Source organism: Apium graveolens, chromosome 10 (assembly GCF_009905375.1).
Source record: "Apium graveolens cultivar Ventura chromosome 10, ASM990537v1, whole genome shotgun sequence".
NCBI lineage: Eukaryota > Viridiplantae > Streptophyta > Magnoliopsida > Apiales > Apiaceae > Apium > Apium graveolens.
The window spans coordinates 16,886,942-16,912,194 of NC_133656.1; the positions used below are offsets into that span (position 1 = coordinate 16,886,942).

Consider the following 25,253-nt stretch of genomic DNA (forward strand, 5'->3'; position numbering starts at 1 on the left):
TCTATTTTCATGGTTCGGCCCGAACCAGCACGGCCCGTTGTTCTTAACGATCCGTTCACGAATATAACTCTGATCTAATCGGCCCGGAGATGATTCGGCCCGGCACGCTCGGCCCGATCGTTTGGCCACCTCTACGTGCCACTCGTGCATTCCCTAATTCGTATATTGGACCAAAAAAAATAATAATCATGATCATCAAGCCTGCTTCAGATCATTACTCTAATAATTTACTCCCTCCATCTCATATTACTGTTTTTTTTTGGATTTGTATTTAACTTGGACTTAAATTTATTAATAATTTATAATTGAACAAAATAAAAAAATTATATCACCGGAGAGTAAATTTAATTTACTATAATCTATAATTTTTAGTTTTTTGAAATAATATACGAGTAATGTTTAATCGTTAGTCAAAAGTTGGTAAATTTGACTTCTATAAAAGAAAATGTGACACATAATATGAGATGGAGGGAGTATTATCATAAGCTCCTGTTTTTATTATTTAAGCTCTAACTTTGATATTTAGACATTTTAATTACAACACTACCTATGATTTCTCAATAATGGAGTTAACTTAGTTTGTTTTCATTATAGGTACTTGTGTCATTTACAGGTCAATTAGAGCTTATTGTTCACGGAGCTTATCTATCAATTCCCATGTAAAATTATTACAAATATCTTACTAATATTTACACTTGTATACTAACTGTAGACAGATAAGACACAACACTTTCAAGATTCAACTGTTTCAATCATTTTCGAGAAAAAAGCTTCAAACATTCAAACTGAAATTAAAAGATTGTCGATATGCACAGGGAACCCCCTAGCTTTTAAAGAAACTGCGTAACTGATTACTGAGACCAAACAAGCAAATTTAAATGTGTAATGTCCAGTCTTAGATAAATAAAAAAGAAAAAAAATCAAAAAATACATTCTGACAGGCATAATCCAAAGATAGAAAATCGACATTTTTTTTTAATAAACAGTCGTGACTCGTGAGTATAGGTGCCTCAACTATCATAGTTCAAAATTATTATTTCTTTAGATTTCTAAAAATTCATCAACCACTTTAGCCGAATCATAAAACTAAACAGATCATACCAGTAAATATCAATATCTTATCCCATTTCTGCTGCAGTAATTTTTCAGCTACTTCTACTCCACCTTAAATGACTTTAATGGCCTTGCATAAAGGGGAATTTTTTGCCAGAAACGCCGAACACTCTGCTGCAAGTTCTGAAGGTTTTAAGACAATAGCATTTCCTGCAGATACTGCTCCAATCAATGGATCGAGGGACAATGCTGCATATAAATCGGCACTGTCTTAATTACAGTTGCAAATTGAAACCAGAATAAATACCGGTATTACAGAGGCTGAATATACTGCTATTAAAAAAGCCTCATATAGCATGTAATTGTTAGAAAATTAGGATTTTAGAGCTTAATTTAATTATGTTCTTGATGTTAATCCTAAAATCTAATTATTGGAAATTGTTCAATGATATTTGAACTTAAATTTTCATGTATGGTTTTAAGAATTTTTCTTAATGAAATCCATATGAAATGAGAGTTGAAAGTAGCTTGGAAAAGCTTGGAAAATTTGAGAATGTTTGTCCCACATTGAAATAAATAAAGGGGGTTGTGTGCTTTATATGGTATTACCCACATGAGTAGTATACAACTACTAAGGTGTGTGATGGTCCATTGTGTTGTTGTGTGCTTCACGCGCGCCCACACACACACGCGCGCGCCCGCCCCGCCACGCACCGGGTCGAAGGGCGATTTGGGCGAATGTCTCGGCGTCTCGCGTACGCGAGGCGACCTGGGCGAGGATTTTATTTATTTGAGAATTATTTTAATTCGAATTTATTTATCGGTGATTGGATTATTGGGCTGGGTTCTGGAATAGGCTAAGTAGTCTAAATATATTGAACCTGCAAATAATCTGATCTGTAACAAGTTCTGATATTAGAATCAGAACTTAAGAACTGATGAATAAAATCAGAACTTAACAAGTTCTGATATCAGAATCAGAACTTAAGTACTGATGAGTTAAATCAGAACTTAACTTAAGTTCTGATAATAATGTAGGTGTTAATGTGAAAAGCTGTTACAAATTATTTAAATTCAAAAGCTGATCAGTTTTGATTTTTTCATTAATGAATTCAAAATCTGATCAGTTTTTATTTTTTATTAATGAAGCAGTTTAATTCAGACATTAAGTGTGTTGACAGTTTCATTTTTCCTCTCCTATAAATAGAGGCTAAACTGAATGAATATAAATATACAACACACTACATTCTCATCTCTTCTCTTCAACCTCTCTGCATTTCTCTCCCACAAGAACTGAAGTGCTGATATTTTCCGGCGACTGAGGTGCTGGTCGAGGATTATTTGAGAATTATTTTAATTCGAATTTATTTATCGGTGATTGGATTATTGGGCTGGGTTCTGGAATAGGCTAAGTAGTCTAAATATATTGAACCTGCAAATAATCTGATCTGTAACAAGTTCTGATATTAGAATCAGAACTTAAGAACTGATGAATAAAATCAGAACTTAACAAGTTCTGATATCAGAATCAGAACTTAAGTACTGATGAGTTAAATCAGAACTTAACTTAAGTTCTGATAATAATGTAGGTGTTAATGTGAAAAGCTGTTACAAATTATTTAAATTCAAAAGCTGATCAGTTTTGATTTTTTCATTAATGAATTCAAAATCTGATCAGTTTTTATTTTTTATTAATGAAGCAGTTTAATTCAGACATTAAGTGTGTTGACAGTTTCATTTTTCCTCTCCTATAAATAGAGGCTAAACTGAATGAATATAAATATACAACACACTACATTCTCATCTCTTCTCTTCAACCTCTCTGCATTTCTCTCCCACAAGAACTGAAGTGCTGATATTTTCCGGCGACTGAGGTGCTGGTCGAAGTGGAGGTTTTGTTGCTGCTGTTAACATAAACTCCGAGCTGTTTTATCCTGGTGGAGATATTGCGCACATCCCAAACGCAGCAGGTAGGGGGCAATAATCTCTTCAAGAGCAGCCAGGATGTAATAACCCCAAAATTTTTCAACTTTTTGTAACCCTTGTGAATAGTGTTTTAGCTGAATGAAGAAACTTTTCACGCCACACTATGTAGGGGTTCTGTTATGGATATTCTGGGATATTATTAGTACTCTATGTAGTATATAAGTGTATGTAAAGATCGTCAGAATCCAATTCCGAACACTTTGGTTTTTCCCGGAAATCCACAAGATACGGAGAGAATTGAGTATAAGGTAACAGGATAAAAAGGATTTAAATTAAAGGATTATAATAGAGGATCATAAAAAGGAATATAATGTATTGAGAAAGGTTAAAGGAACCTAAGTAATAAGATCCCGGGTATGATCCTTCAAACGATAAACGAGAACGAAAGTTAAGCGAACCGTATAACAGATCAGCAGTCATTAGGCAAACGATTAGGAAGTTAATCAAAGGGATTAGTGGGAATGATGTCATCCAACCAATAGAAAGAGGACAAGGAAGGGAGGATGACATCATGAGGATGACATAGGCATGACATGGGAAGGAAGGAGGTGTGGTGGCTTTGTAACCACACAAATTCAAGGGCAAAAAGGTAATTGACTAAAGCAAGCACAAAAACCAAGCAACCAAGCCAAGCAAAAATCATTTTCATCAAAAATCAAAAAGCAACCAAGGCTTTGTTCTTGAAGCTCTCGGCTTTTTACTATTCATAAGGCAAGAACAATTCAAAACTCAAGATCCAAGCTTCCTAAATTGGTAAGATAATTCCCTAATCATCTTCATGCTTAGTTAGGACTATATCATGAGTTTAAGCCATTAATTCCTTCTCAATCTTCTTCATTTAATCAAAGAAGAAGACTATGAATAGTGTTTTCAAGTTTTTTTAACTTGAAGTTTTCTTGTTTTTCTTGAAGATCCAAGCTTTCCTAAGACTTCTCAAAGCTTCTTAAGGCTTCCTAGCTCATCCCACCACTTTAAGGAAGGTATACCATCTCCAAACCCTAGATCCCTATGTATTATAAGATGATTTTGATTAGTAGGATGATATTGTAGCTTGTTGTTGTGATTTAGAGTTTGGGATTTGGAATGGTAGTAAAATGGAATGGTAAATGTTGTGGTTTTGATTAAAAGAACTTAAGTATGGTTAAATTAAGCTTAGGCATAAGTATAAATGATTAAATTGAATTGGTTGGGGTTGTTATGATGTGATGAGGATGGATGTTGGTTGTATGTTGGATTTGAGGTTGGTTTTGAATGGTTAAAATTGGGAAATCGCGTAAACATAGCCGTCGTAACGTCCGATTTTCTTTGGACTGTTTTTGTGCATAGCATTAGGACCCGAGAACCCCCTGCTAGATTATGACCACTGCCATGTTTAGATAGCTCATGTTACGAGCTTCGTTTTGATATGTAGTTCGTTCGATTCCGATGCACGGTTTAGGAGAAACGACCGTTTCAAGTAACGGCGTTTCGCGAACGAAACTTTTTCCCTCGCCTTACTTTGAAACATAGGTTAAAGACCAAAAAGGGTTAATTAATGTATGAAACATTTATGGTAAGTGTGTTAGGCAGTTGGTAAGACACTCGCGAAGGAATCGCTTTAAAAATCGTAAAGGTTAAATTATTAAAAATAGTGGAGCCGCGGGTACCCGAGTGACTTAAGCAAATCAGTGAGCGCAAAATAAGCGTTAGAGTCTAAGTTAGTTAAAGTATAGATTTACAAGTGATTTTGGTTTAATTCCAACTTACTTGTTGTTTATAGGTTATCAGACTCGTCCCGAGCCTTTCTCACCCCCAAGTCGCTCAGGCAAGTATTCTATCCGTTATACTGTTGTTGTGATGTATACATTTGTATATGCATGATCTTGCGATAAATGCATATTGGTTATTTAGCAAATTCTTGCGATATATTGTAGCATGTGATATGGTATATATGCATGCCTGTTTCATATTCTTGAAATATATATCTGTTGGTTCAGTTGATAATACCTTTGCTAGAGAATAGCGGTAACTTGCATATACCCTTAGTATAGGGACCCAAAGGTGAAAATATTTTCTAAAACCGGGAGTCGAGGATCCCGAGTAGATTTTGTATATATGGATATGGATATATATATATATATTTATATATATATATGGTTATAGTTTTCCAAACTATTAATCGAATAAGGTTTATTCGATAACTTTAGCTTTATTTTATTATTGAATATTATTTTGAATATTCATTCGGGGGCTTATGACTCTTTTATATTATTTATTGAATATTATTTGAATATTCATTCGAAGGCTTATGACTCAGTTTATATTATTTAATGAATATTATTTGAATATTCATTTGAGGATCTATGACTCCGATTATTTGCTGAAATATATTCTTTATTTTATTAAAGAATAAGGTGTTAATAATCAAACTTATTTTCGATTATTCAAATAAAGATAATACTTTCATATAAGTATATCTTTGGTTATTTAATACTCGTTTCAAGTATAAGTTTTAATACTTCTACTTCAATTATTTTTATAAAGATTATTCTTTATGGGAATATTATTTAAATAATAATATTCAGTCATTTTCTAAATATTCTGGGGACTGATTTACTTCATTAAATCAGCTTTACTCCAAACACTCTTTAAAGTCTTTTCGAGTCTTCAAAATGATTTTTAAAGTCAGAGCGGATCCCAAAACTCATTTTTATATTTAAGATCTTCCTTTTTAAGGGGATTTAAATACTCGCTCAAAACCTGGGGAATCCGGCTATGTGGTGTATTTTATATTCGCAACGAGGTTGCAGTTTTGGTAAATGAATTGATTACTTGCCCAACGTTCGGGAAGTAAGCCCATCTAATTGAGTCGGCATAAGCGACAGGCCGGGGTACGGTCTATGAATGTGTAAGTGGCTGGGTAGCAGTCCATCAACGCGTGAGGGGCCGGGTAACGCTCTAGCGCGAGGTCCTAATGCGGCCAGGGTGATGACCGGTGAGGAATTCATCCATCTACAGTAGAAAAGGTTACTTATTGGTATCTTTGCCTGATCAGCAAGATATCTGGTTTATGCCAAAATTCTTTTCCTTTCCAAAATTCATTGGATGTTTCAAACTCTGTTCATACTTTATATAACAGAGGTTCCAGGAAATGTTTAAAGAGATATATATATGTGGATATATATATATCGGGACTAAATAAAGTATCTCATAACTTTTTCATTCAATAATATTTCAAAGATTGAATCTATTCAAGTCTTAACTTGTGGTCTCATCTATGGGATGTTTTTCTTAAAACTTATAATACTTTGAACGGTGGTAGTTCAAGTAGCTTTATAAATGATATAAGTGTGGTGAAGTATTGGTAACTTCATTCCTTGTTTTTACTTATATCTAGTAAGTAATTATCTTACACACGATAAAGATTCTAGTAAGTATCCATTTAGATACTTATATTATTGTTATCACTATGTATTATCTTGCGAGCTGTAAGGCTCACTCTTGCTTTATTTCTTCATCACACAACAACAGTTAGGAGAGATGGCCAGACTCCAGCAGACCCAGCGCAAGCGCGTGGGAAGCGTCCCGCGTCTTCCGGATGATGTTGTAGCTGCTATAGCTGCAGAGGTAGATCCATTGTAGTTCAGACCATCTACTTTTGAGAATCAAATTATGTATAATTATAACTTGTGGCAGATAATGGAAATTAACTGTAAATTTATCAAGTAATCATTTTGGGTTGTAATAACTTTTAAATGGTGGATTCAAAGACTTGTACTTATTTCAATTTCATCTCTGAGACTATAACGGGTTGTGGTGTGTGTTAGTATGGGGTCACAGCATGAGGTTATTTATTATTAATTAAGTGAAGTGATATTGTGGAAAGAAAGACCGTGACAACCCGGATCCCCGACCCCGGATCTGGGGGTGTTACAGAAATGGTATCAGAGCTAAGCGTTATAAACCTCAGAGATGATGCGTCGATATAATAACAAACTCACAAAGATAATAAGAACTCTTGCCAAGTTCATGGTCGGACTACTTAAAGTAGTGCTGACAGTTAAAACCCTTACGGGAACCCTTATAAGTATCATGATAGTAACTTAGCTCGTTTAATGTGTAGGCGCCTGAGATAGAGGACCCTGAGATGTTCGAGCGTGAGCACGATGAGGCATTGCTAGATGTTGAGGATCAGGAGGAGCCTGAGATGGAGGAGGATGAGGAGGACCCCTCAGAGGAGCCTGAGACGGAGGTCATTGCTATTTCAGATGAGGAGGACCCCTCAGAGGAGTCAGAGACAGAGGTTATTGCTATTCCAGATGAGGAGGACCCGGATGAGGTCCCAGTAGCTGAGGAGCGTGTTGGACCTATGGTAGTGTATGCTGGTATCCCTTTACCCACACTTCCGGTGGTCAGAGCCCCTACCCCTCCACCACTATCCTGGATTCCCGATGATGACAGCTCAGAGACCCATACTTCCGAGCCTAGGCAGACCGAGGAGGCACCCTCAGCGGCTCCGGATTCACCACCTCTTGACCCTGCCCACAGGCAGTCTTCGTTAGCTCATGGATATGTTCAGGATGTATTGAGGACCCGAGTGGCTGTTGCCGAGGGCCGACTAGATGAGGCCAGGAGGGAGTTGGATGCAGAGAGGGCGGGTAGGCGTACCCGAGCTTATGAGACTAGGGCTTCTATACCCCGATCCTTGAGGAGGGAGCTTACGGGGATAGAGCTCACGTCCCGAGCGAGACTCAGATCTCTCCAGGGGGACAGGCATGGTAGGATCTCCAGGCGGCAGGCCGACTATATCTTCCGTCGTGCGATGGAAAGGGTTTGGGAGCTGACCCGCTCCGGTGTGTGATTCAGGATTGATGATGGAATAGTCTAGTTGTCTAGTTAGCCGAGGCCTTAGTAAGAGCCAATTTTCCGGGATAGTTGACTTGTATATAGCATCCCTTTTTCTGACTAGACAGATAGACTCTTGTGTATCACTTTTGGGATAGATGACTGTAGCACTGTTGTACTTTTGACCAGATCAAACTATGTATTTCTCGCATTATGTATATATTTGTTTCCTTTCGGTTCAGTTCCATAGTGACGGGATCACTGTTTTTATCATTATTATTACTGCACTTCGTATTAGAACTTTCTTAAAATAATAGAATTGCGATATACGTTCTCCCCATTATAAGAGCTGTGCAAGGCACAATGTTGTATATGATTGTGACCTAACGTTGAATTTTCCCAATAATTGTTTTTATTATTATCAGAATCATGCCGCCAAGAAAGATTGGAACTAGGGCGAACCCTGGATCTGAGGACCAGGGAAGCCATAATCAGGACAATAGAAACCAAGAACACAGTGAAGAGGAAGATGAGGATTATGTGGAACAGGATGACTCCCTGTATGAAGAGGAAGAGGAAACATATGATGTTGAGGGATTTGAGATAGAGGCTGAAGAAGGAGAAACCGAGGTTGAGCAACCAGTACCAAACCCAGGCATGGATCCCATGGGCCAGTTCATGCAACTCCTAAGGCAGAATTTGGAACGTCAACCCAACCCACCCCCTCAAGGAAGTAACAATGCAGTGGCAAACTCTTTCAGGGCTTTTAAGTCCCTTAAGCCCCCTGAGTTCCACGGATCAGCCGACCCAGTTGAGGCAAGAGCATGGTTAAAGGAAATGGAGAAATCTTTTGAGATTTTGAGTACCGAGGAGGCACAGAAGACTGTATTTGCTACCTACCTTCTGAAAGGAGAAGCTAACTACTGGTGGGAGGCCAAGAAAAATATGGAGACAGATGCTATTATAACCTGGGAGAGATTTAGTCAGTTGTTTCTGGGAAAGTATTTCCCGAGGTTTATGGAAAACCAGATGGAGCTCAAGTTCTTGGAGCTAAAGCAGAATAACTTGTCTGTAGCAGAGTACGAGGCGAAATTTACTGAGTTATCAAGGTTTGTGCCGGAGTTTGTGAGCACCGAGGAAAAGAAAGCTAGGAGGTTTCAGCAGGGACTGAAACCGTGGATTCAGAATAGGGTGGCAATCCTTGAGCTTACGGACTATGCCACTCTGGTGCAAAAGGCAACGATTGTAGAAGTTGGAAGTGAACAGATGCAGAAGGAAAGAGAGAAGAAAGGAATAAAGAGGAAAAGTATGAGCATGGGTGGAGGTTCCGCAGGAAGGAGCTTCCCAACTAGATTTAATCGAGGAGCAGTGTCCCTACCAGGAAGGAACACTGGGTTTAAGCGGCCAATGAGTGTGAGTGTGAGCCAGGGCGGCCAGAAGTCAAGAATGTCCTATTCCAACCAGTCTCGACCCCCATTGCCAGCCTGTAACATATGTGGAAGGAATCACACTGGGGAGTGTAAAGAAAGGCCAGTAACCTGTTTTAAGTGCGGTCGGGAAGGCCACTACTCAAATAAATGCCCTTCGTCAGCCCCTGCCGTCGTTCCAACCACCAATTGTCATCGGTGTGGACGCCCGGGTCATTGGAAGAGGGAATGCCCAATGAACAAACCAGCAGCTTCGGGAGCAAGCAGGGCTGCTTCTAATAAGCCACCTACTGCGAGGACTTTCAACATGACAGTCCAGGATGCTATGAAAGATTCAGATGTGATAGCAGGTACCCTTTCTCTAAATTCAGTCAGTGCAAATGTTTTATTTGATTCGGGAGCAACTAAATCTTTTATATCAAAGGACCTTGCGCGTAAGTTAAGACTTAAGGCTGAACCCTTGATAGAACCCTTACAAGTAGAAATAGCCAATCATGAAATTATTCCTGTTAACCAGATTCACCCCGCCTGTGAGATAGGCATAGGGGAGCAATCTTTCAGTGTTGATCTGATTCCTTTTAAATTAGGGGAGTTTGATGTGATTTTGGGAATGGACTGGCTATCTAGCAACGATGCTCAGATAGACTGTAAAGGGAAGAAAGTTAAGTTAAATATCCCCGGGAAGAAAGAAGTTATATTTAGAGGAAAGAGGCAGACGCAGAAATTTTTGACTATGGCCCAGGCCAAAAGGATGCTACGAAAAGGAAGTGAGGCTTACCTAGCCTATGTGGTGGACACGCAGAAGGAGGTGCCCAACTTACAAGATATTCCAGTAGTCAACGAATTTGAAGATGTATTCCCACAAGACCTTCCGGGATTACCACCCGATAGAGTGATTGAATTTGTCATTGAGTTGGCCCCAGGGACGGCGCCAGTTTCAAAAGCACCTTACCGGTTAGCCCCGTTAGAAATGAAGGAATTAGCTATCCAATTGCAGGAACTCTTGGATAAGGGTATGATAAGACCCAGTGTGTCTCCGTGGGGAGCACCAGTTTTATTTGTTAAGAAGAAAGATGGGAGCATGAGGTTGTGCATAGACTATCGAGAGTTGAACAAGCTAACCATAAAGAACAGGTACCCATTACCTAGAATAGACGATCTGTTCGACCAGCTAAAGGATGTTGTTTATTTTTCCAAGATCGACCTGAGAACTGGATATCACCAACTAAAGATTAAACCCGAAGATATTTCCAAGACAGCGTTCCGTACCAGGTATGGGCATTATGAGTTCTTGGTAATGTCCTTTGGATTAACCAACGCCCCAGCGGCTTTAATGGATTTAATGAATAGAGTATTTAAGAAGTACTTGGACAAGTGTGTGATAGTTTTTATCGATGATATTTTGATCTACTCAAGGACTGAGGCAGAACATGCAAAGCATTTGAGGATAGCTCTAGGAATACTCAGAGAGGAACAGTTATATGCCAAATTCTCGAAGTGTGAATTCTGGCGGAATGAAGTACAGTTTTTAGGACATGTGATCAATAAAGAAGGAGTATTGGTCGACCCCTCCAAGATAGAGGCGGTCTCAAATTGGGAAAGGCCAACCACACCCACAGAGGTAAGGAGTTTCATAGGATTGGCCGGCTACTATCGAAGATTTGTACAGGACTTTGCGAAGATCGCAGCCCCTTTGACACGACTTACTCGTAAGACAGAGAAGTTTGAATGGACGGAGAAATGCGAGAACAGTTTTCAGAAATTAAAGAAAAGGTTGATAACGGCTCCGGTATTGGCATTGCCGGACGGAAAAGGAGATTTTGTGATATATAGTGACGCGTCGCACAAAGGATTAGGATGTGTGCTTATGCAGCACGGTAGAGTTATTGCGTATGCGTCGAGACAACTGAAGGAATACGAGGTTAGATATCCTACTCATGACCTTGAGCTCGCGGCAATAGTATTTGCTTTAAAAATTTGGAGGCACTACTTGTATGGAGAGAAGTGCGAGATTTTCACAGACCATAAGAGCCTCAAGTACATATTTACGCAGAAAGAGCTCAACATGCGCCAGAGGAGATGGTTAGAACTAATCAAGGACTATGATTGTGAGATTCTCTATCATCCAGGGAAAGCCAATGTGGTGGCTGATGCCCTTAGTAGAAAGGAAAGACTCAGAATGATAACGACTTCGGAAGAATTAATGAGAGATTTTGAGAGAATGGAAATAGAAGTAAAGGTAACCGGAACCGGAACTGAAAAGCTTTTTGAGATCTCAATGCAGCCAGAGTTATTGGAAAAGATCAGATTGTGCCAGGAGAAAATAATGAATGAAGGCAGAGAGTCAATGACTGGAGAGGAGATCCATACTGAGAAAGATGATAAAGGGATAATGAGGTACTCCTACCGAATTTGGGTTCCGAATGTTCAAGAACTTAAAGATGAGATTTTGGATGAAAGCCATAGTTCAAGGTATTCCATTCACCCAGGAAGTACCAAGATGTATAGGGATTTGAAGGAATATTACTGGTGGCCCAACATGAAGAGGGACGTAGCAGAATGGGTAAACAAGTGTTTGACTTGCCAAAGAGTAAAGGTAGAGCACCAGAGACCCAGTGGACTTTTGCGACCCCTGGAGATTCCCGAATGGAAATGGGAACAGATAGCGATGGATTTTGTTGTAGGCTTGCCAAGGACGAAAGCCAATCACGACGCCATTTGGGTAATTATAGACCGACTGACAAAGTCAGCTCATTTCATTCCTATCAATGAGAGATACACAGTCGATAGACTGGTGGACATTTACCTTAAGGAAATAGTGACGCGACATGGAGTCCCAGCGTCCATTGTCTCAGACCGAGACCCTAGGTTCAACTCCAGATTTTGGAGGAGCTTTCAGGAGTGTGCGGGGACCAAGTTAAATATGAGTACCGCGTACCATCCCCAAACGGATGGACAGAGTGAAAGGACCATCCAGACATTAGAGGATATGTTGAGAGTCTGTGCAATAGACCTTAAAGGAAGTTGGGATGATCACTTGCCGTTGATCGAGTTTTCTTATAACAATAGCTTTCATGCTAGCATCGGAATGCCGCCTTATGAGGCCCTGTACGGAAGAAGGTGTCGATCTCCCTTATACTGGGATGAAGTAGGAGAGCGGAAGATGCTCGGACCCGAAGTGGTCCAAAGGACCAAAGATATAGTGGATCTTATCAGAGGGCGACTTGTAGCAGCCCAAGACAGACAAAAGAAATATGCAGACCTAGCCCGAAAGGACAAGGAATATGAAGTAGGGGACTTAGTACTGCTAAAAGTATCCCCTTGGAAGGGATTAATGAGGTTCGGAAAGAAAGGAAAACTAAGCCCAAGATACATTGGACCTTTTGAGATATTAAGACGGATTGGAAAGTTAGCTTACGAGCTAGCCCTACCCCCTAATTTGCAACAAGTTCATAATGTGTTCCATGTGTCAATGCTAAGGAGGTATCATCGGGATGCCAGGCACATAGTGGAGTACGAGCAGGTGGATATGCAGCCAGATCTAACTTACGTGGAGAAGCCAGTAAGGATTATGGATAAGAAGGAGCAGGTGCTTCGGAACAAAGTGATCAAGCTAGTCAGAGTACTATGGCAGAATCATAATGTGGAAGAATCAACTTGGGAACTAGAGAGCACAATGCTAGAAAAGTACCCCCATTTGTTTTCTGTTTGATTCCGGGACGGAATCCTTTTAAGGAGGGGAGACTGTAATAACCCCAAAATTTTTCAACTTTTTGTAACCCTTGTGAATAGTGTTTTAGCTGAATGAAGAAACTTTTCACGCCACACTATGTAGGGGTTCTGTTATGGATATTCTGGGATATTATTAGTACTCTATGTAGTATATAAGTGTATGTAAAGATCGTCAGAATCCAATTCCGAACAATTTGGTTTTTCCCGGAAATCCACAAGATACGGAGAGAATTGAGTATAAGGTAACAGGATAAAAAGGATTTAAATTAAAGGATTATAATAGAGGATCATAAAAAGGAATATAATGTATTGAGAAAGGTTAAAGGAACCTAACTAATAAGATCCCGGGTATGATCCTTCAAACGATAAACGAGAACGAAAGTTAAGCGAACCGTATAACAGATCAGCGGTCATTAGGCAAACGATTAGGAAGTTAATCAAAGGGATTAGTGGGAATGATGTCATCCAACCAATAGAAAGAGGACAAGGAAGGGAGGATGACATCATGAGGATGACATAGGCATGACATGGGAAGGAAGGAGGTGTGGTGGCTTTGTAACCACACAAATTCAAGGGCAAAAAGGTAATTGACTAAAGCAAGCACAAAAACCAAGCAACCAAGCCAAGCAAAAATCATTTTCATCAAAAATCAAAAAGCAACCAAGGCTTTGTTCTTGAAGCTCTCGGCTTTTTACTATTCATAAGGCAAGAACAATTCAAAACTCAAGATCCAAGCTTCCTAAATTGGTAAGATAATTCCCTAATCATCTTCATGCTTAGTTAGGACTATATCATGAGTTTAAGCCATTAATTCCTTCTCAATCTTCTTCATTTAATCAAAGAAGAAGACTATGAATAGTGTTTTCAAGTTTTTTTAACTTGAAGTTTTCTTGTTTTTCTTGAAGATCCAAGCTTTCCTAAGACTTCTCAAAGCTTCTTAAGGCTTCCTAGCTCATCCCACCACTTCAAGGAAGGTATACCATCTCCAAACCCTAGATCCCTATGTATTATAAGATGATTTTGATTAGTAGGATGATATTGTAGCTTGTTGTTGTGATTTAGAGTTTGGGATTTGGAATGGTAGTAAAATGGAATGGTAAATGTTGTGGTTTTGATTAAAAGAACTTAAGTATGGTTAAATTAAGCTTAGGCATAAGTATAAATGATTAAATTGAATTGGTTGGGGTTGTTATGATGTGATGAGGATGGATGTTGGTTGTATGTTGGATTTGAGGTTGGTTTTGAATGGTTAAAATTGGGAAATCGCGTAAACATAGCCGTCGTAACGTCCGATTTTCTTTGGACTGTTTTTGTGCATAGCATTAGGACCCGAGAACCCCCTGCTAGATTATGACCACTACCATGTTTAGATAGCTCATGTTACGAGCTTCGTTTTGATATGTAGTTCGTTCGATTCCGATGCACGGTTTAGGAGAAACGACCGTTTCAAGTAACGGCGTTTCGCGAACGAAACTTTTTCCCTCGCCTTACTTTGAAACATAGGTTAAAGACCAAAAAGGGTTAATTAATGTATGAAACATTTATGGTAAGTGTGTTAGGCAGTTGGTAAGACACTCGCGAAGGAATCGCTTTAAAAATCGTAAAGGTTAAATTATTAAAAATGGTGGAGCCGCGGGTACCCGAGTGACTTAAGCAAATCAGTGAGCGCAAAACAAGCGTTAGAGTCTAAGTTAGTTAAAGTATAGATTTACAAGTGATTTTGGTTTAATTCCAACTTACTTGTTGTTTATAGGTTATCAGACTCGTCCCGAGCCTTTCTCACCCCCAAGTCGCTCAGGCAAGTATTCTATCCGTTATACTGTTGTTGTGATGTATACATTTGTATATGCATGATCTTGCGATAAATGCATATTGGTTATTTAGCAAATTCTTGCGATATATTGTAGCATGTGATATGGTATATATGCATGCCTGTTTCATATTCTTGAAATATATATCTGTTGGTTCAGTTGATAATACCTTTGCTAGAGAATAGCGGTAACTTGCATATACCCTTAGTATAGGGACCCAAAGGTGAAAATATTTTCTAAAACCGGGAGTCGAGGATCCCGAGTAGATTTTGTATATATGGATATGGATATATATATATATTTATATATATATATATATGGTTATAGTTTTCCAAACTATTAATCGAATAAGGTTTATTCGATAACTTTAGCTTTATTTTATTATTGAATATTATTTTGAATATTCATTCGGGGGCTTATGACTCTTTTATATTATTTATTGAATATTATTTGAATATTCATTCGAAGGCTTATGACTCAGTTTATATTATTTAATGAATATTATTTGAATATTCATTTGAGGATCTATGACTCCGATTATTTGCTGAAATATATTCTTTATTTTATTAAAGAATAGGGTGTTAATAATCAAACTTATTTTCGATTATTCAAATAAAGATAATACTTTCATATAAGTATATCTTTGGTTATTTAATACTCGTTTCAAGTATAAGTTTTAATACTTCTACTTCAATTATTTTTATAAAGATTATTCTTTATGGGAATATTATTTAAATAATAATATTCAGTCATTTTCTAAATATTCTGGGGACTGATTTACTTCATTAAATCAGCTTTACTCCAAACACTCTTTAAAGTGTTTTCGAGTCTTCAAAATGATTTTTAAAGTCAGAGCGGATCCCAAAACTCATTTTTATATTTAAGATCTTCCTTTTTAAGGGGATTTAAATACTCGCTCAAAACCTGGGGAATCCGGCTCTGTGGTGTATTTTATATTCGCAACGAGGTTGCAGTTTTGGTAAATGAATTGATTACTTGCCCAACGTTCGGGAAGTAAGCCCATCTAATTGAGTCGGCATAAGCGACAGGCCGGGGTACGGTCTATGAATGTGTAAGTGGCTGGGTGGCAGTCCATCAACGCGTGAGGGGCCGGGTAACGGTCTAGCGCGAGGTCCTAATGCGGCCAGGGTGATGACCGGTGAGGAATTCATCCATCTACAGTAGAAAAGGTTACTTATTGGTATCTTTGCCTGATCAGCAAGATATCTGGTTTATGCCAAAATTCTTTTCCTTTCCAAAATTCATTGGATGTTTCAAACTCTGTTCATACTTTATATAACAGAGGTTCCAGGAAATGTTTAAAGAGATATATATATGTGGATATATATATATATCGGGACTAAATAAAGTATCTCATAACTTTTTCATTCAATAATATTTCAAAGATTGAATCTATTCAAGTCTTAACTTGTGGTCTCATCTATGGGATGTTTTTCTTAAAACTTATAATACTTTGAACGGTGGTAGTTCAAGTAGCTTTATAAATGATATAAGTGTGGTGAAGTATTGGTAACTTCATTCCTTGTTTTTACTTATATCTAGTAAGTAATTATCTTACACACGATAAAGATTCTAGTAAGTATCCATTTAGATACTTATATTATTGTTATCACTATGTATTATCTTGCGAGCTGTAAGGCTCACTCTTGCTTTATTTCTTCATCACACAACAACAGTTAGGAGAGATGGCCAGACTCCAGCAGACCCAGCGCAAGCGCGTGGGAAGCGTCCCGCGTCTTCCCGATGATGTTGTAGCTGCTATAGCTGCAGAGGTAGATCCATTGTAGTTCAGACCATCTACTTTTGAGAATCAAATTATGTATAATTATAACTTGTGGCAGATAATGGCAATTAACTGTAAATTTATCAAGTAATCATTTTGGGTTGTAATAACTTTTAAATGGTGGATTCAAAGACTTGTACTTATTTCAATTTCATCTCTGAGACTATAACGGGTTGTGGTGTGTGTTAGTATGGGGTCACAGCATGAGGTTATTTATTATTAATTAAGTGAAGTGATATTGTGGAAAGAAAGACCGTGACAACCCGGATCCCCGACCCCGGATCTGGGGGTGTTACACAGGACTTCGAGCAAGGCCTGGTGACTCAGCTGTAATCATTTTCTTGGCGTTTTGTATCTGTAAACCTTTATTTCAGTCACTGTTGAAAGCTATGGTTTCGGGTACATCTTTCTTTCTCTCTACGTTATTTCAGTTACTGATTTTGTTTACCTGCATGTTTTGTTTTGTTAACTGTGGTCTTGGCCTAAACTTGTTAAATTCTTTATACACTTGCCTCTATGTTGCTATAATTGTTAGTGAGTTTCTCAACATTCTTGAAGAGATTATTGGTTATTTAGAATTTAGCATAATGGTTAACAAAAGTGAGGTTATCGTTGGTGGTGGTAGCAGTTCGGGTGTAACTGCTGGGGCCATTGATTGGACCACCTATAGTTTCCCACAGGCTGTTGAACTAACCGGTTTACCGGAGAAATTCAACGGTGGCATTGGCTTTTCTCGCTGGCAGAAAAGGATGAAGCTGTGGTTGACTATAAAGGGTCTGTGGCCGGTTGTGGAATATGAGAAACCAGTAGTGGATCAAGAGAAGGCTGACACAGTTAAGGCTTTTGCGAAGTGGGCTGAGAAGGATGGAGTGGCTAGAGCGGCCATTCTTGCGGCACTAACAAACACTTTGTTTGATGTCTATTCTTCTGATGCCTACTCTGCAAAACTCTTATGGGAGAAGCTGGACCAGACACATAATACTGACTCACAAGGTCTAGAAAAGTATTCTGTGGCAAGGTTCCTCGAGTTCAAGCTGGTGGACAATAAGTCCATGACTGAGCAGGTGCATGAGTTCGAGATGATATTGCATGCTTTGAAGGAGTCTGGAATGAATCTCCCGGAGAAGTTCAAGGTGATGAGTGTGATTGAAAAACTCCCGAAGTCTTGGGAAGAGTTCTCTCTCTCCCTGAAAAGACAGAAAGGAGAGATCACCTGGACCAACCTTATGCTGGACATCTCGGTACAAGAACAACACAAGTCCAAACAGGGACATGTGATGCCAACTGAACACGGTACCTCGAAGGTAAACATAGCAACTGTAGGACAAAAGAGGAAGGCTTTTGCTAAGAAAGCTAATAGTAATAAACCTAAGAGTGACAAGGACAAGGCCAAGAAACCCAAGGCAAACAAACCATGCTGGTCTTGTGGGAAGGTTGGGCACTGGAGTAAGGACTGCCCTACAAAGAAAGCGAAGAAAACCGAGGTAGCACAAGCAAATGTTGTGCTTGGAACCGCAAGTGGGCCTGTAGTGAACATGGTTGTTGGTGAGGCTACGGCTTCTGAAACCAACGTTGACCGGTATGTATCCTACAACCCTGTGATATTTTCTACCTATCTGTCAAATGAATGGTTGATAGATACTGGAGCTAATGTACATATTTATGCTGATATTAGTTTATTTGTATCTTATCAACAGAGTCATAGCCTGACTGTGAAGATGGGGAATGCTAGTGCTGCTCAAGTACATGGAGTTGGAAACGTGGATCTGAAGTTCCCTTCAGGACGTATTCTATCTCTGACGAGAGTGCATCATGTTCCCGACATGCGTAGAAATATAATAAGTGGAAGCTGTTTAGTTTCTAGTGGTTTTGAAATTTCGTTCAAGTGTAATAAAGTAGTTCTTATTCACACTGGTACATTCTTTGGGAAGGGTTACTTGTCAAATGGTTTATTTGTTATTAATGCGGATCCCGTTTTGGGAAGTTTGAATAATAATGTTATTCCTACTGTTAATTGTATTGAATCCTCAAATATATGGCATGCTAGACTAGGTCATTTAAACTTTGGTGCTCTTAAGAACATGATGAACTTAGAGTTGATTCCAAAATATACCATAGAAAAGAATTCTAAATGTCAAGTATGTGTGTCTGCTAAACAGATAAGGAAACCTTTTCATAACGTTGTTAGGGATTCAGACTTGTTAGATTTAGTACACACTGATATTTGTGAATTTGGTGGTGTGTTGACCAAGGACCAGTTTAGATACTTCATTACTTTTATAGATGATAGTAGTAGATATTGTTATGTTTATTTACTTAGACATAAGGATGAAGCACTTAGTAAATTCATTATATATAAAACTGAAGTAGAAAAACAAACTAGTAAGTTACTTAAAAGATTGAGATCTGATAGAGGTGGTGAGTATACGAGTAATGCTTTTAATGAATTTTGTGCAAACAATGGTATAGTTCATGAAGTTACTCCACCATACACACCTGAGTCTAATGGGGTTGCTGAGCGAAAGAACAGAACATTTAAAGATATGATTAATAGTATGCTTATTAACTCTGGGTTGCCTAAATACATGTGGGGAGAGGCTCTAAATACGGCTTGCCATATTTTGAATAGAGTCCCTCTGAAACACATGGATAAAACACCCTTGGAGTTATGGAAAGGCAGGATGACTAGTCTTAAGTATCTTCGTGTGTGGGGGTGCCTTGCTAAGGTGCTTGTTCCTGAACACAAGAGAAAGAAACTAGGTCCAAAGACTGTTGACTGTATCTTTCTGGGCTATCTTGAAACCACTACAGCTATGAGATTTTTAGTGTTAAAATCTGACATAGATGGTATAGTGGCAAACACGATAGTTGAATTTTGAGATGCGACATTCTTTGAGGATGTCTACCCTATGAAGACTGGAATACCTGAAACGACTTCTGAGGAAGATCCTACTCACACATCAAGTTCTATTCCTGATCAAGTGGAAAAGATGACAAATGTGGGGGCGGAACCTAGTAGTAGCTCTATTCCTAAGGAATTAGAGGAACCAAGGAGAAGTAAGCGTGCAAAAATAGTCAAGGATTTTGGAGGTGATTTCATCACTTACAATATCGAGGACGAACCTTTAACTTTCCGGCAAGCTATGGATTCTTCTGAGTCAAGGCACTGGAAGGGCGCTGTCAAGAGTGAAATTGACTCTATTGTTTCCAATGGAACATGGGAGTTGGTTGATCTCCCTCCTGGGTGTTCTACTATTGGGTGCAAATGGGTCTTTAAAAGGAAGTTGAACCCTGACGGCTCAATAGATAAGTACAAAGCTAGACTGGTAGCTAAGGGTTTTAAGCAAAAGGAAGGAATTGATTATTTTGATACATACTCTCCGGTTGCAAGAATGGTAACAATCCGAATGCTTATAGCATTGGCTTCAGTCCATGGTCTTATCATTCATCAGATGGATGTAAAGACGGCTTTTCTTCATGGTGAACTTGAGGAAGAGATTTATATGGATCAGCCTGATGGATTTGTTGCATCAGGCAATGAAAGGAAAGTATGTAAGTTGATCAAGTCCATCTATGGCTTGAAACAAGCTCCCAGAGATTGGCATAAAAAGTTTGATGAAACTATATTGCCTTTCAGTTATAAGATTAATGAAAGTGATAAGTGTGTCTACACTAAAGTTAAAGGTAATGAGTGTGTTATCTTGTGCCTATATGTGGATGATATTTTATTGTTTGGGACCAATATTGAGATTATTAACGAGACTAAAGAATTCTTGAAAAGGCATTTTGAAATGAAGGATATGGGTGAGGCAAGTGTGATTCTTGGAATCAAATTGATTCAGTCCACTGAAGGAATAACCTTGACTCAATCTCATTATATAGAGAAATCTATACTTGAGAAATATGGTTATTCACAGTGTAGAATCGCTAGTACACCTTATGATTCGAAAGTTGCCCTTGTCAAGAATACTTCAGGAGTGCTTGTGTCTCAGTTAAGGTATTCTCAGATTATTGGGAGCTTGCAGTATCTTGTTAACTGTACTAGACCAGATATTTCATATTCTGTGTCTAAATTGGCGAGATATACAAGTTGTCCAAACAGAACTCATTGGGATGCTCTTGATAGAGTACTTAGATATCTAAAAGGCACAATGTACCTTAGTTTACACTACAGGAGATTTCCTGGTGTGCTTGAAGGGTACAGTGATGCAAGTTGGATAGCTAAGAAGTCTGGTTCCAATGGAGTGACTGGATACATGTTCACCTTGGCTGGTGGAGCAATATCCTGGAAGTCAAGCAGACAGACTATTGTTACTCGGTCTACTTTTGAGGCTGAGTTGTGTGCACTTGATGCCACAGGGACGGAGGCTGAATGGTTACACGGACTTATGTCTGCAATACCTGTAGTAAGCAGACCGCTCCCTGCTATTGCTATTCACTGTGATAGTCGAACAACTATCGACAAGATTAGCAGTAAAAAGCATAATGCTAAAACTAAGAGACACATCCAAGTTAGACTCAAGTCTATAAGGGGTTTAGTGACTGATAGGATCATAGCTATAGAGTTCATAGGAACTCAGAATAATATAGCTGATCCTCTTACTAAAGGACTGGAATCTGCAGTGGTCCTTAAGTCAAGGTTGGGGATGGGATTGTCAACCCATCATAATTCATCAACAGTGGAAACCCAATACACATGAGAGGAGATCCCTCGAAGTGTATTCAATGGGTAATAACAAGCTGTAAGGATGAGTTGGTAGTACCTTTGCTACATAGATGATACTATAGTATCTGAGTCTATCCCCTGTAAACCTAGAAGGTACTGACACTGCCAGAAAAGCAAGAGTGTTAAAACTCTGAATGGGATCAAGTCATTTGACGAGATAGAGGCAGTATATCTCTGGAGATGCCCAGCTAAGCGAATGTAATTGTGTGGTCGCAATTAGAGGATAGGGTTAATCCTTGAAGCATTCGACGAACAGGATCGAGACATGACCATTAATGTCTCAAAGCCGTAGATTGGCACCATAACCTTTGACTTGTCGTCGTCTATGGAATATGGTTATACTAAACGGATTAAGATTCAAGGTGAAACATTCCATCTGAGTCCGATAGCCATTGAAGTAGAGGAATTAGGAGGGTTCAAACCCGGAAGGGTACCGACTCTGAAAAAACAAGTCATGATGGGAAATTGATCACATTTCTGTATGGATTTGTGGGGGATTGTTAGAAAATTAGGATTTTAGAGCTTAATTTAATTATGTTCTTGATGTTAATCCTAAAATCTAATGATTGGAAATTGTTCAATGATATTTGAACTTAAATTTTCATGTATGGTTTTAAGAATTTTCTTAATGAAATCCATATGAAATGAGAGTTGAAAGTAGCTTGGAAAAGCTTGGAAAATTTGAGAATGTTTGTCCCACATTGAAATAAATAAAGGGGGTTGTGTGCTTTATATGGTATTACCCACATGAGTAGTATACAACTACTAAGGTGTGTGATGGTCCATTGTGTTGTTGTGTGCTTCACGCGCGCACACACACACACACACGCGCGCGCCCGCCCCGCCACGCACCGCACCAGACCGGGTCGGGTCGGGTCGGGTCGAAGGGCGATTTGGGCGAATGTCTCGGCGTCTCGCGTACGCGAGGCGACCTGGGCGAGGATTTTATTTATTTGAGAATTATTTTAATTCGAATTTATTTATCGGTGATTGGATTATTGGGCTGGGTTCTGGAATAGGCTAAGTAGTCTAAATATATTGAACCTGCAAATAATCTGATCTGTAACAAGTTCTGATATTAGAATCAGAACTTAAGAACTGATGAATAAAATCAGAACTTAACAAGTTCTAATATCAGAATCAGAACTTAAGTACTGATGAGTCGAATCAGAACTTAAGTACTGATGAGTTAAATCAGAACTTAACTTAAGTTCTGATAATAATGTGGGTGTTAATGTGAAAAGCTGTTACAAATTATTTAAATTCAAAAGCTGATCAGTTTTGATTTTTTCATTAATGAATTCAAAATCTGATCAGTTTTTATTTTTTATTAATGAAGCAGTTTAATTCAGACATTAAGTGTGTTGACAGTTTCATTTTTCCTCTCCTATAAATAGAGGCTAAACTGAATGAATATAAATATACAACACACTACATTCTCATCTCTTCTCTTCAACCTCTCTGCATTTTTCTCCCACAAGAACTGAAGTGCTGATATTTTCCGGCGACTGAGGTGCTGGTTGAAGTGGAGGTTTTGTTGCTGCTGTTAACATAAACTCCGAGCTGTTTTATCCTGGTGGAGATATTGCGCACATCCCAAACGCAGCAGGTAGGGGGCAATAATCTCTTCAAGAGCAGTCAGGACTTCGAGCAAGGCCTGGTGACTCAGCTGTAATCATTTTCTTGGCGTTTTGTATCTGTAAACCTTTATTTCAGTCACTGTTGAAAGCTATGGTTTCGGGTACATCTTTCTTTCTCTCTACGTTATTTCAGTTACTGATTTTGTTTACCTGCATGTTTTGTTTTGTTAACTGTGGTCTTGGCCTAAACTTGTTAAATTCTTTATACACTTGCCTCTATGTTGCTTGCTATACTTGTTAGTGAGTTTCTCAACAATAATAAAGAGGCCATGTTAACAAGTTGAATAGACTCGCAGGTCATAAAGAAGACATACTGAAAGGGAAGTTCCAGGATGAAAATATAAGTACAAGCCCAAGAGGTTCTGGCTGTACTACTCCTTTTGATGGATAAAACAGCAACGGTACTTGCTTCTGCCCCAAATGCATCATTGGTAAATAAATTAAACCTCTAATAATGTGTTTTACCATAGAAAAGCTATAAGAAAGTATGTACACTAGTGAAAGATTTTTGGGAGGTGAAAACTGTGTTTTGTGAAGATATGATACCTTTGTACGGGAAATCCATTTGTCGATATAGGAAAGAGAAAACTTTGCAGATTTTTTCAGTACACCGATCTGCAGAAATGTAAACCAAATATAAAATTAGCCTAGGTGTTAGTCCAGTTGATATATTTATGCACGCAACAAATTAAAAATATGAGGAAAAATTTGATGCTCCATATGATTCACTAGAAATGACAGATTCTTACACAGCGACATTTTTATACTTCTCTAAAAGTCATACTAGTAATGTCTGACAAATTCATCAATAAAGAAACAAGCCAGCCCTCTGTATATGGATTGCAATGCAGGTGATGCTAACATGGTATGATAAATTAAATCAGAGCATGGTCCTGCTCTGACCTAAAGTTTATCCATCCATTTGCAAATTAGTTTCCAACCACTGGTTGAATCTCTTTTCTTCTATGTAATTCTCTGGTCACTGTGCCTGCCAGCAGCTGGTAGTAAATCAATTGGTTGCAACTGATTCTTACTAGTTGTTTTGTCTCCCTCTGCATAGACGAATTTGGCTTGAATACTTTAACCCCATTTTAATAGGAAGTAGTAGGGTTTGATTTGTAAACGCTGAACCATTATACTGTCACAGGTCAAACTTGTTCATTTCTTTATGTTGACAGCGGAATCTGGTAACAACAAAGATTGAGGTTTCTCGCCGGAACTAAAATCTGTAACGGTGGTTCTTTGCCGGAAAATCAAGCGGTGTATGGTTGTTTGTGGTTGTTTTAGGCGGAAATTGATTAGAGTAAGTGGTGGCTCTCTTATCAGCTCTCAACTTCTTACCCTCTTAATGTGTCTACGTACCCTTTATATAGGGATCAAGCCTGACGTAGTTCTTGTAGAACAAGAAATCTAATGGGCTTAGACTTCTTATTCCTAGGTCCAGTAGAAGCCCATCCAAAGTCCGTCTTCTGCTAGCTTTAGGAATGTCCAACTATGAGGCCCAACCGCGAAGGCCCAATGCTCGTCCATAATCGCAGGATTTCACGGATAGTGCATCTCCCTGCGCAAGGATAACACTCCGCTACAGCTATTTTCCTTGATGTATGGACGCAAGTATAGCCACGGTTCACCCCAAATGCCAGACGCGTCCTTGTCCCCCGAATGAGGATAACCCACCAGATAGCAGGACAGGTGATCACAAGCTCTTGGGTGCAAAGTGCAGGATGACTCCAAAGTTCTCCAACGAGGACACCCGTTGAATACAAGAACAGAGTTTCCAAAGCACACACCAAAGTTAACCCCGCATCCCCAACGAGGACACCCGTTGAATACAGAATGAGGCCTTCAATCATCAGGCATACCCCTGGAGGCCTTCAAGCTTTTTGCGGACATCCCCCTCCTTGACCGTCTCAAGGAGGGAATTCTTCAAAGAATACCTGCAACAAATACATTAATAAAAATAACTTCCATTGCTCCTCTCCATGCAAGCTTTGTCCTGAAATCACCATCAAAAGTGTATTGACCAAACACAGGACGCTTCCTAAGACTCTGGGCGCGCCCTCACCTTTATAAAACCAACCTTGTTTCTTCATCAATCGTTCCTTATAGCATGCCACAGCAACAAGACGCGTCCTGATAGAGACAGGCGTGTCCTCCAACTTCTATTGTCACAAGATCACATTTGCCAAGTACTTTCACCATGGTTGACGGGTCCACCTAGCTTGGACGCGTCCTTCCCTAATCATACAT

At 39.0% G+C, this 25,253-nt stretch overlaps 1 long non-coding RNA gene across 1 annotated transcript; it reads right to left on the reverse strand.

Annotated features, from left to right (window-relative positions):
- Positions 1–893: 893 nt before the first annotated feature.
- On the reverse strand, positions 894–24,254 carry LOC141693647 (uncharacterized). Its single transcript, XR_012563170.1, has 4 exons — positions 23,753–24,254; positions 23,550–23,618; positions 23,318–23,414; positions 894–1,302 (listed from the first exon to the last, which is right to left on the reverse strand). It is a non-coding gene; the product is annotated as an uncharacterized LOC141693647 (long non-coding RNA).
- Between the last annotated feature and the right edge of the window lie 999 nt (positions 24,255–25,253).